Source organism: Aphelocoma coerulescens, chromosome 1A, assembly GCF_041296385.1.
Source record: "Aphelocoma coerulescens isolate FSJ_1873_10779 chromosome 1A, UR_Acoe_1.0, whole genome shotgun sequence".
Classification (NCBI taxonomy): domain Eukaryota; kingdom Metazoa; phylum Chordata; class Aves; order Passeriformes; family Corvidae; genus Aphelocoma; species Aphelocoma coerulescens.
Window position 1 is genome coordinate 76,842,639 of NC_091014.1, and position 12,688 is coordinate 76,855,326.

General features: G+C 44.4%; 1 protein-coding gene across 4 annotated transcripts in view; it reads left to right on the plus strand.

Annotated features, from left to right (window-relative positions):
* The first annotated feature begins 443 nt into the window (after nucleotides 1-443).
* The window catches only part of EPS8 (EGFR pathway substrate 8, signaling adaptor), a 128,771-nt gene continuing 116,526 nt past the window's right edge, over nucleotides 444-12,688 (plus strand). Inside the window, exon 1 of one of the 4 annotated variants that reach the window (XM_069003575.1) lies at nucleotides 444-1,124. The gene's annotated coding sequence lies outside the window, so the exon portion shown is untranslated. Of the gene's footprint in view, nucleotides 1,125-1,168; nucleotides 1,648-1,952; nucleotides 2,146-12,688 lie in introns of those variants that run through there. The other 3 variants (XM_069003574.1, XM_069003573.1, XM_069003579.1) reach the window with 3 other exon arrangements.

The window sequence follows — 12,688 nt, forward strand, 5'->3', positions numbered from 1 at the left end:
TTCTACTTCTCATGGCGTGGGCACTTTTAAGTACCGAATACTGTTATTATTTACCTAGGGAGTGTGTGTATGGCATCTGGCATGGACAGTTTGGAAACGTCAGTGTTCCTGTAAGTTTCATTCACAGTAATTACCTAGGTAGCCTCTCTATAATCTGATTCTTTTAGATTTGAAGGTTTGTTGGAAAAAAACTAGGGAAATGTATGGTATCTCCACATTTCAGTGCTTTTTTGGGTACATAGAAGTGGATTTATGTCACATTTTTTTGCGCTTTCCTGTTTTGTGGAGGACTTTCTGGACCAGAAAAAATAACAAAGGCAGAATTGGTAGAAGATGCAGCACAAGGGGCTCTGCCAGCTCCGAGCCAGGAAGGGGAAGTTGGCTGAACTGCTTTTCTTTCTCTGTCTCTCTCTTTTCTCTTTTAAGCAGGGTTAAGGTGAACTCCTAAGCCATTGAGGAGTGAGGCCCCACCTCTCCCAGCCTGATCTGCAGGCTCGGGTTACTCTCTCCTGTCTGGTTCACAGGAGCCCACAGTGAGCTTCATTCCTGCCTGCTGCCCCTGTCTTCAGCACGAACCTGCTGAAGCCTGGCAAAACAACACCATTTGTAGAGTTCAGACCTTATTTCAGGAAGATTTGCTGGCAAACACCAGGTCAAGGATGGAATAGCACCACTTGAGAAGAGATTCAGCAACCAAAGTGCTGCAAACAGTAGCTGAGCAATACCGTCCTTTCCTCTTTGGTTTTTTTTTCAAAATTGGTAAAATCCGTGTCCTCCCTGGAGAAGCCGTCAGGGGCAGGACTCTGGCAGTGATGGCTCTGACTTCACCTGCTTCTGCAAATGAGTCACGGAGTGTTATAAAAAGCAAGGACCTGCCAAGTCTCATTTCTTGGAACTGAGTGGAAATTTCAGCAAGCAGCTGCTCTTTCATTAGTTTATACTTTTCCTCTGCAGGTTTCTTGGAGAGGGCCTGGAGTCACAGAAACTCTGTAGCATAAAGGACCTGTTGCCCTGCTTGGACAACCGTGGATCAGTGGGAACAGCTGTTTGGTCCAGATATGATTCTGATCTTCTTAAGGGATCTTGGTGAAGCCTGGAAGGAGCCTCGGGAAGGTATTTAGCAGGTGTGTAAGTCTTTCTGGATTGGCAATTGAATCCTATCAAAAATCAGGAACAGAACCTCAAAAATCAGATCAGCTCTCCTATACACTACCTGAATAGAGGTTCATTTCATATGTCTGAGGCTGTCAAAAGATTTATGCTTTCTAGCTTCTCTCTGGAGTCACATAAGGCAAAACTTATTTAAGAGAGGAATCAGTGAAAACAGATTCTCGTGGAACAGCCCGGTTTTAGGAGGGGAAGTGGCTCATTATAGCAATCCCGACGGTGCTAACAGTGTAGCGTGAGGACTTTGGCTACCTGCAAGTGTGCCGATAGGGTCCATTCCCCTGCGCTGAGTGAAAGCCACGTGTAAGTTGTCAGAGTGGGGAGGAATGTGGTGCCAGATGGAAACAACATAAACAGCTGGGAGATTTCATCCGGGATTTCAAGCGAAGACGGGAGACTTTTGTTCTCGTAGCCCAGTCGTTCCAAAGGTGTTTTAGCTACACCTACTTCTTCGGGGAAGGATGTTGCTTTGGAGTCGTGGTAGGTTTCGTGTGTGGCCTTTTATATATATATATATAATTTTTTTTTTTATGGTAAACGCTGACGAGGACTTTAAACTCCCACGTTTCAGCCCGGCTCCGGGGCGCTGCTCTCAGCACCTTTGCATGGTGTGAGCGCCCGCTGAGCCGTGCAGGGAGCGGGAGGAGGGAGGCGGTTCCGCAGGGCGCCGGGCAGCCGCTCCGCCGGCGCGGGAGCTCCGCGCTGCCCCTCCGCGGGCCCGCCCCGGCCGCGGGCTGGGGCTGGGGCCGGGGCGGGGCGGGCGCCCGGCAGAGGGAGCTCGGCTCCGCTCCGCTCCGCTCCGCTCCGCTCGCCGCGGCTGCTCCGCTGACCGGCGCCCGCCCCGCTCCCGCACTTTGTTGGCGGCGCGGAGCGGAGCCCCCGCGCCCGCCCCTGCCCGGAGCCCCGCGGCGCCGGGAGCCCCGCTCGGAGCCCCGCGGCCACCGCCGCCCCCGGGCCGGCAGGAGGACTCGGGGGAAGGTAAGGAGCTGGCCGGGGCGGGATGGGATTTCCCCCGGGCGTCGAGCCCCCGGGTTGTTCCGCGACCTCAAAAGCCGCCCGGGCAGCCGCAACACGGCGGATTACGGGGCGCTGCCCCGGGCCTGTCCCCGGTCCCGTGGGCGCTGCCGCCGCCCTGCGCTCGGACAGCGGGGCTGAGAAGTCCCTCCGGGCCCCCCCGGGCTGAGCGCGGCTCGGCCGCCGGGGACAGCGCTCGCTGCTGCAGCCGTTCCCCCGCCTGGCTTTAGACCCACGAAGCCCTCCGTGTGTGTACGTGTGTGTTTCTGTGTAGGTGTGCGTGTGCTCTCCTCCTCCCGCTGCGGTACCGCCACACCTGCTCGCACCTTGCCCGCCGGGCTCCCAGCGGCGGCCGCGGGCTGGGCATCCCCGCCGCTGCCCGCGGAGGGCACCATCCGTGCGGCTGCCCTCCTTCTCCTGTCTCACCGTCTGCCAGGTGACTCGCCTTTCAGCTCTTACCGTGGTATTTTTTTTTCCCCGCTGGTTCAGCTGGCTTTTCCATCTCTAGTGCTGGTAGCGGGCAAAGGGCCGCTTTCGGGTGGGATAATCCTGTTGCGTGCCCGCGTTTGTTTGGTGCTCTCCCCTGCTGTCTTTCATCTCCCCCGCTGTTCAGCCCTTTCATTCTCGCTGGTAACTTTCCCTGGCGTTTTTACTCCTTCTGCCCCTTTCATCGCCATGACACACACACACGCATTGCCAGTGTGCAAGTGACCTGGGCACACCTTGGAAAACAGGTTCGTGGCATTTTGAGGAATAGCCTAAGGTGCTCCTGCCCCCCTGTAACCTCAGTAGGGCTGCACTGTATCCAGGAAAAGCGAGATGTTGCAGCTTCCACTAAACCATAGTTTCAGGCCAGTGAGTAGCAGGCAATAAAAGAAAGGTGGAACAGGTTTTTCTTAAGGATGTTGTTTGGGAACCAATCCTCCCACTCAGAAACTGTGCTTTGCCTCGCCTCGTGAATCTTGTACCCTCCAGAGTGGTGTGACCTTTGGTGGAGTCCGCTTTGTTTACTTGAGGTGAAGTACTGAAGGTAAAAATATTGCTCCTCTGCATTGTGGCTGCTGAAACATTAACCAAACGATGGATCTCGTGTGCCTTTGCAGCATAGATCATATTTTAATTACGCCTCTCCTCCATCATCAAAAAAGTGGTCCTCCTCCCTTCCTATTGACCATCTTTCTTCTCGTTTGTGATTGTGCAATGTCTATATGTCAGCTACAAATTTGCTTACATGGGAGAACATAAAAATGACCTTTTTTGTTGTTAGCAACTGGAAATACTTAATCAGCATTGTGTGGCCAGTCTCCTTTCCTTGGAATACCCATAGAAATGCTGCAACCCCTGCCCTCTGAGGAGGAGCAACCTCCCCAAGGCCAGGCTTGCAGTGAGTTGGTGGTTTCCTCTCAGCGAGCAAGCAGACTGCAAAGAGCTTACAGAGTTTCCAAGGCGTAAGGGAGACGCCCCGCATCTCCTCTTGACTCACAGTTCACGGGGAGTGTAGCATCATTAGCATACAGGTATGGTCGGGTAACGAGATACTGTGCTCAAGGCTCCAAGGGAGCAGCTTGTGGCTGCTGCTTGCTTTTACTGGGAAGGCCATGGAAATGGAAGTGGCTTTGGACTTGAGTTGTCCAGCTGGCTTGTGCTGTCACACACTCGGAGAGGCTGCAGTGTTGAGTTATGCCTCCTCGTAGCTCCGAATGCGTGCTTCTGAGTGATTCTGTAATTCTGAAAGCAGACAAAGCATCCCATTAGATTTATTTGGAGGGAGGTAACACCCCATGAGCAACAACACCCAGTAATGATTAGGTGCTAGTTATATACAGCAGTAATAGACAGGGCAAGATTAATCTGAAGTTACTTACTTCTGCTGTGAAATGCACAGATGGAAAAAAGTACTGAAGTTTTCCACTTGGTGACAACTAAATTCTTGAAATATGGTTGATTTTTTTTCTGTCCATAATCAAGCTGTAGATGGAAAATCAGTCACATTAACTACTGCATTTTTTTCCCTTGTGGGTGACAGCTTATTAAAATGTAACATCTGAGGTCAAATAATTGAAGCCCCAAGGGTCAAAATAGATGAAATATATAAGAACACTTCAGTTACTGTGGGGAGATAAGAGAAGACTTGAAGTCCACATGACAAAGACTGTGCTAATAAAGCACTTGCTAACTTTCATTTCAGTGTCTACCACTTGTTGCTCTTATGCTCCTGGTTACAATTCCTGCATCTCCTCTCATACAGTGAATGACTGCTCAATGGCACGAGATTTTTTCAAAGACACAGCTTTTGGCTATGCCAGACAGAAAAAGGAGGCCCTTTGGTCTGTGACCCCTCCAGACTCCTCTCTCTGCTGTGGGACTGGTGGCCAGAAGGAAAAGATATTTAAGACCTTGGAGCTGTGTTGTTTATGGTGCAGCACATGTGGCCGGATCCTTGTATCTCCATTCAAAGTGTATTTTTCAATGTGAAAATTCAATATATAAGAGGCTCATTTCTTGTTTTCAGTGCTAGTTCTGTAGTTTTTCCGCTATTAAATGCTTCACGTTGCCAGAAACTAGAATTCATGCTTTTGGGGGGAGGCCAACTGGTAACTGGTGCCATTTTATCTTAATTCCAGAGTTGGACTCTGATTCGTCCACCAATTTATTCATCCAAAACAATGACATTCCGTTTTGTACATCTTTTGATTTAACTCTGACACCTAGGAATTTCAGTTTTCCACCCTGAATTCCGAGTTAGATGATGGCTGTCATCTGAACTTTGTTTTGCCATGAACTTCAGCTGTTAGTGCAATCCTGAGTGAGCACGGCATTTCTCCCTGTTGCACCCATAGAGGAACTTAGGTATAAAATCATTGAAAGTTTTGTCTAAGTCAGTGAGACTGTTTTGGGTGTGTGGAGAAAACATGTGCAAAGCTGTTTATAAAACATTGCTCTGCAGTCACTGAAAGGGAATGTTGAGACAAGGTGTCTTTTACAGCTATTGATACTCGGAGATCCTGTGCAATTCTGCTTGTTCCCTGGCAAGGTTAGTCACAGCCGTCTTGGAAAGACCTTGATGATGTGGGAAGAAGCAACCTCCACATCTGTTTTGTGAGGAGGGACTCTTTTCTTTCTTTCTTTTTTTCCTTCTAATTTCGTGTCATTGACACTGGGGGATAAAAAATGAATCACAAATGGAAATGTTTGTAGCATTAGCCTTTTAAGATATGTTTCGTTTGGAGCTGTGGCCATGAGCCTCCAATCACTAACACGTACCTTTGATTGTAATGTCAGTTTTAGGAACATTTTTAAATATTAGCCAGCTCAGGGCCTTGAATTGCTACTAGCTGAATGCTTCCAGTCCTTTCTTCCCTTCCCTCTCTGTGCCACTGTCTCGGTAATTAAAGTTAGGCATGCTGTGAATCTCCACAGGGTTAAGATCTGACATGGAAATAGCAAATTACAAATTACTTTCTTTGCATTTATTACCTTTGTTTTTTTATGAATAGACTCCAGCAACCTTGTGCATCCTGAATAGACAGAGTTAGCAGATGTCTCTAGCCTCAAAGGTGCAGAGTTAGTATTTTCCAGGAAGTTATCCATTTCTGTGGGATTCTCTGTTGTGTAGTTTTCTGATGCATGACAGGCGTCTTCATTACCGTGGTGGTGTGACAGGGGATTGTACTTGCCTTTGTTCTTAAAGCCTCACTCATGTTGTCGTTTGGACCAACCTTGGAAATTGCTAGGTTCTCTATAGAGCTACAGAGGAAAAAAAAAACAAAAACAAAACAACAACCCAACAAAAAAACCCAGTATAAACATAAAAATGATGAGCCCTTGCTTCTGGAATGCTGTGAAAACTCTGAGTATTTCAAGAGAATATTTAGTAAAAATTAATAACTTTAAGAATGGTATCTGTTGAGTGAAGGTAGGTGTTAAGAATGTCCAGTAACTTAGAAAAGGTTTCATACAGATAACGTGATTGTTTGGGGTTTTTTGGTCTCTCTGTTGTTTTGTTTCGTTATTGATTTTCTTTTGGTTTGGTTTTTTTGTTTTTCTTTTCAAGAATGCAATGGTTTTACATGAGATAGAGGATTTGGCTTTGAATAATCCAAAAGGTTACAGTTTGTGGATTTTCTGGATTTTATAGATTACCCCTGCAGGTAAGGGAACACCTGATTTCTTTCAAGCTTTCCATGAGTGCAGGGGCAGCTGTGTTCAGCTGACTTAATTGTGCAGCTGCCAGAGCTGGTTCTTGGGGCTGGAGTTTGCTGTAGCTGCTGGATGCTTCAGCCTAAATCTACTACAAGAGTTTCTCTTATTGTCCGTAGCTCAGGATTGTTTGTAACTGGAAAATAAAGAAGTGACTCCTGGGGAATTTGTATTTATTACTTTGATTTCTGCTCCTGCACATAAAAGCATTTTTAAAGGCTTGACCAAGTAGAAAATCAGGTGTGAGGCTTGCTGCTTCTCCCATCAGTACTGCCTTCTCCTCCCCCTCACCTTCCAGAAATTGTCTTGAGTGCAAAGAGAAGCTGGGGGTGAGATGTTAGCAGCACCTGCTTGGTGTGCATTAGATAGGCCCACACCCATTAGGGAATGGGATTTAGCAACCCCTCCCCAAAACAGCTGCATCAAACTTGTTCTAAAAAAACATGTGAAGTGAACTTTTGTGAGCACGCGTATTTGCTCCTCAATACTTGCAGGTAGCTGGTGAGATACAAGATTATCCCAATTTTATCAGTGTTTTGACTTTAGGTAGACTTTGATGTTGCTGTGGTTTGTTCTGTTAAAGGTCCTGGTGAATTGTCTTTCACCTGAAATGTGAACTTTGGTTAATGAGCATGTTCTTTTCATTCTGGGGTGGTTGAGAGGGCTTGATTCATCTCTCTGAATGCTCCTTTCATGAAAACTGAGGACTTTGCTCTTCCTTCTAATGTACTCTTCCTTCTTCCGATGCCACTGATCTTTTTATGTTTCCACAGTGTGTCTGAGGTGTAGTCTTCTCTATTTCCTGAGACAAAGATCTCTTTGTTTCCAGTGTAAAATATAATTTGAAGTAATTAGCCTGGAGAAAGCTGCTTTTTTTTCCTACTCTATAAGGGATTAGAAAGACACTTGGCGTTTCTGGGTGTTTGGTTAATTCAGGGATTCGCTAAGAGTTCAGTGGCTGTGAGAATCCCAGTGTGCATCATAAAAATATTTTTGAGTGCACAGTTCTATTACTCAGAGCATGAGAATGTGAGACCTTTGTACAAAGAGCGAGACATTCGTCTTGTACATTGTCTTAGGCACTCAGATACATGGAGAACTCCATGATCTAGCAAGGATAGTGCAAGGAAATTGACTCACATCATGAGGAGTTTGTGATATCATGTGGTAATAAAATTTAGCTTGATGATCTTCTGTGCCATTTTAAAAATGGCATGGAAAAGTCAACAATTTATACTTGTGCCTCTAAAGTAATTTTCAGCTTTGCACAACGTGTCTTGAGAAGCCAGTGAGTGCATTGTGCTGCCTTCAGCTGGAGATAAAAATACACATCTGTGTTTCACATTCAGAATTGGGTGGCAGGCTGTGCATTAAATACATGTGTTTTCTTCTTTCCCTTCAATGTCATCTCAGACTTGCTTTTCCCAAAGTGGAATTACTTATTCTCTGCCCCACTTCCAGCATTATTTATTGCTTTGCAATTCTTCCTGTGCTCTCGCAACCCTTAGTGTAATGTTTCATCTTTCTGTTTCCTTCTCTTCCTGTATTCAAGGATAAAGACTTGTCCAGGGCACAGGGCTGGGAGGTAGAGAATGGGATCTGTTTCTGGTTTAGCAGCAAACTTTGTTAAGGCTAATAAATCCGGGCTAACTGGTAATTAGCCTGTTGGTGCTATCTCAATGGAGAGGGCAGGACAGCGCGAGGAATCTGCACTTCGTACCTTCGTGTCTCTTAGGTAAGTCACCCCTGGGTGACAAATGTCCTGCCTCTGCCAAGAAACAGACACAGCTTCTCCACTGCACTCAGTGTCCCTTCTTGTGGTTGCTTCTGTGCTAAAGTACTGCTGCCTTGTGGGCCTTGCCCTCAGCTTTGGTCTCACCTCTCCCTGCTCAGCCTGGCCCCTGGGTGAGCTCTCCGTGTTTTCCTTCCTTCTCTGTTTGCCTGAGCCATGTTTCTTAACCATCTTCCATATTCTGGTCCATCCTACTCTTGATATAACTTTAGTCTCCTGTTGGTTTTGGTTTTTTTTTTCCTTCTGTTTCTTTATTAACCCCTAAGTTTTCCTTTCCCTTTTTGTTTCACATCACTCTTTAGTTGCACGTAGTGCTCCATGTTCAGTTTCACGATACTTCCTGCAGTAAAGCTTTTGCATACTCAAAACCCAATTCTTTTTCTCTTTTTATGTCATTAATTTTTATTCCAATGTCTTCTCTAAAGCCTTTCAGATCCACTGCTCTCAGTGGGAAATGTTGTACGTGAAATTATAGGGGTAGTCAAGTGTCTGTGGGCTAAGTCATGTCTTCCCTACAATGCCGTGTACTTTGCCAAGGCAATAATTTTAAGCTCTCTTCATGCAGTTCTAGAGCTCAAGACCTGACTGGGAGGTGTTGGAGTGTGAGTAGGCATTTGTTTTCCCTATGTGAGTGAGGTGTCTGATACACATAAAGAAAGTCTGTTCAATAAATAGTCTTACTGAATATGAATGTAAGATATTCTCAGGAGTGCCTTTGGTACGTGGTGGAATTAGTTCTTTTCTACTTAGGTTTTACCATTTTTCTCACTTTCTAGATGAAAGCTAAATGTTGACGTGCAAGAAAAAGAAGGGTTCCTATGTTCCTTAAACAGTGACAGAGCAGAATCCTGCCCTGGGGGAGAAGCAAATTGTTGTTGAGGCCAAGTTTTGGTGGTGAGCAGTTGAAATCACAGTTTGGTGCAGCTTATCAAAGGTTTGACTTCTCCAGAGGGACTCAGAGCTCCAGGCAGAGGGTTTGGCAGCTGGAATATCCCTGCTGGCCTGTGCAGTCCAGGGTTTTGTGCTCCACAGTGGTGAGTGGCTTAGGGCAGCTGGCAGCGAGGAGCTGTGTCTTCCCAGGGACAGCACTGATGTTTTTGGAGGAGGTGGATGCTTCAAGCATGAGAGTTTATGTCCCACTGGGTTCTTTGAGTATTTTAAGCTGTCCTTTTATAACTCTGAAAGTTATTGTCCAGACATCTCCGTTCCCTTTTTTAAAAATAATCTAAAAATCTCGATTTTGGAAACAGCTGTTTTGTCTCTGTCTCAGTTTTCCTATTTATAAACAAAAAAACATATCTGACTCTCAGGAGTTTTGTGAGGCTTAATTAACAAATATTTATACAGGCTTTTGTAGATATAAAGCAGCATATAAATGCTAAGTAGTGTTATTATTACCAGCAGCTGCTTTGTTGTTATTGAAGTAATAAAAGTTTCAGTGCCAGTGGTTGTATTGCCGTTGCCTAAATAAAGATTTTGTGAACTCAGGAGGCATTGAGGGTGGTGGCAAAGTGATGGTGTAGACCATACTGAAATACAATGTGTGGGACAGCTATGAGATCTTTGTGAAGGACTTGAAAAAAAAAAATAATAATAAAGTAGAAGTGCCTAACTGGAAAAGAATAAACCCTCTTCTGCAGTATGCCAGTGTTTAGAGGTCCCAGGACTCACTGGGGGCTGTCTGTGCTGTGCAGTGTCTCCCTGATTAGGAATGAGCTGGCAGCATCTGCATCCATGACACTGGCATATAAAAGAAGGGATCTTTTAGGGATGATTGATAATTGGTAGAATAGGAAAAGTAACATGGTATAAATCACAATTAGCCTTTACGATTTTTATTTTAAGGTCTACTTTTGTAAAACATTCATGACTTAAAGCTGAGCTATTTTTATGAATGTTCTTGTGCTTATCTCACATAACCAGCTTGTTAAAAGCGGATATGAACACTTTTTAAGCCTCTGGCTTATAAATTGTGAGAAAGAGAAAAGAAGATTGATTCCAACAGGCTTGAAGGTAGATTCATTTCTCTTCTAGTTAGCAAAATGAGAGAGGGGGAAGGATTCAACTGTAGACTTAGTGAGCCAATCAGTTTCAGCCAGGTTGAAAACCATTAGATTTAGCTCTAATGTACAATTTAATTGTAAAAGTCTAACTTGAAAGAAAATAAATTCAGGGGAATTCTGTTTTGGTAAATTGATGATAATATCTCTAATTTATTTCTGCCTGAAGTAATAAGAGTGTGGAAAAAATAAAGTAATAACAAAGGAGTAGTGAGGGGGAACAATCATTTTGTAAGCATCTCCTGAGGATCAGAGGGGGTTACTTGGTCACATTAAAAGAAGAATATTGTGCTGCTTGGATGTTGGAGAGGATTGATAAAAACTGTGGTTTGAAGAAAACATCTCTGTTCTTTTTACTGTGAATATTTGAGATAAGATGGAAAAGTTTGGAAGAACGCAGCATCTTCTGCGAGTTCTTTCAGCATTCTTAATTGTTATGAGATCTTGGTTTGAACACTGGCAGATATTTCTGGTGGGCTTTAGGGGGTTCTAATTTATTAAGTTGGGCTGTCAAACTACCTATAGCAAGTGATGTGTCTCTAATCATATTTTAGTATTTAGTAAAATGAAGGTTTTAGTTTCAAGGGATGTTTCCTAACAGCTTCTGGACTACTTCCACTTATGAAGACCTGAGTTAGTTAAAGTGTTAGAGAGATCACACAAATCTGGATCATGGGTGTCATGGTTTCATAGCGGCTGTACTGCAGGGACTTTGAAAACAGAGAGGATGCAAAGCAGGGAACTTACTCAGTCCTTTATGATTATGTATAAGCAAATTTTCAGACAACTTTGAACATTATTAAACATCAAGAAGAAAAAAGGCCCCAGCCCTTTTTTTTTTTTTTTTTTTTTAAGGCAAATCTTACTTTAAAAACAACCATAAAATGCACAACCACAAAGTTGTTCTGCATAGAAATAGAAGCACTTTAAACACACAGAGGCAGGCAAGATAACCCTGAGGCACATATGGAGACAGCCCAAATATTGAATGGTAGGTTCAGAAAAGGTTACTGCTCAAAATATTTTCAGTAGCCAAGTGGAAGACAATTCATAGCATTGTATTAGAGCTGTTCTCTCTTCATTGTGGGAGACTGGTGACACCTCACTGTGAATAAAAGTCTGGGGATTTTTGACAGCTGTGGGAAAGAGCCACTGTTTTATGCTCCCTGTATACAGTGGTGGAACAATTAGATAGGAATTTATTTTTCTGTTATCCTAGACTGTAACATATAAGTAGTGTGATAACAACTATCTTTTGAAGTACAAAAGAATCTGCCTCAGGGGCTATAATTTTAAAGCATCATATGAAATGCTGATTTAATAAGGTCTGCTCCTTGCACATTTTAAGTGCAAGGAAATGTGTGTGTTGAGACCTTGCTAATCCTTCATTTGCACAAAGTCTTTGGCTTGTTCCCTAGCTGTCAAGGAATTAATGGTGTGCTTCAATGAGATCCTGCATGATGAGACTGTAATTATTTTCATAAGAGATTCTGCACTGCATTTGGTGGTGCTTTATGAATTACCATAATAAATAAAATGAAATTGCTGTTGTCAAAACATATGAGCAAAGTAATCTGATTCCCATTGTTCGTGCACTCGGTGGCTCATGGAATTAAGTGATACCCAGTGGACTTCCCAGGCAGTTCATGCAAGCTGGTGAGGTTTGCTGTGTTGTTGTTTTGCTTGTGACAAGTTAAACAGTGGTGTAGCTGACAAGGAACAATTCCATTGAGCAGATAGCAACATGTCTCCCCTGCACTTCCTCCTCTGGCCTTGTGCTTGAAAAAGGAGCAAAAAGGCACCACTCATATTGGTTCACTTAATGGATTGGGGTCCTCGTCTGAGCCATGATGGTGTGACCTCTGGCAGTCCTGGTATGGTAACAGGCTTTGAATTAAATCCTCAGGGGAGTGCCTACAGCAGAGGTGTCAGGACAGGGCAGGCACATAGAAGCTGATTTTAATTGCACTGTCCCAGTACCAGAAACAGGCTCCAATTTCATGGGACACGGTGGCTTCTGTGCATCTTGGCTGAGGATGGAGGTCCTTGCTGCTGTGGTGGTACCCAAACCTGGGAATGGTTCTGCACTGTAGGCACATCCTCCATCCACATGATTTTGTGGATATCTGCACCTAGCTAAAGCAGGCTACACAGAAGATATATATCATATATCAGAATTATGTATCATATATCATTTGCTTTTCAGCTGGAGAGAGTCAAGTGTTCAGTTTTGGGATATCTACCCAAAATTTTCCCTTTGGTTTGTTACAAATCTCTATATGGTCGTAGTCCCTCCTGATCTTAGCCAGACTGGAGGCTTGTTGTACCAGGCCCTCAATTTCAGGAGAATGTTATTATTTAAACATTGTGTCTATTTTTAAGTCAGATAATCTATAAAACCTGTTTAAAGCCACAAGAGATCATTACATCATCTAGTTTGACCTCCAGAGTGTAT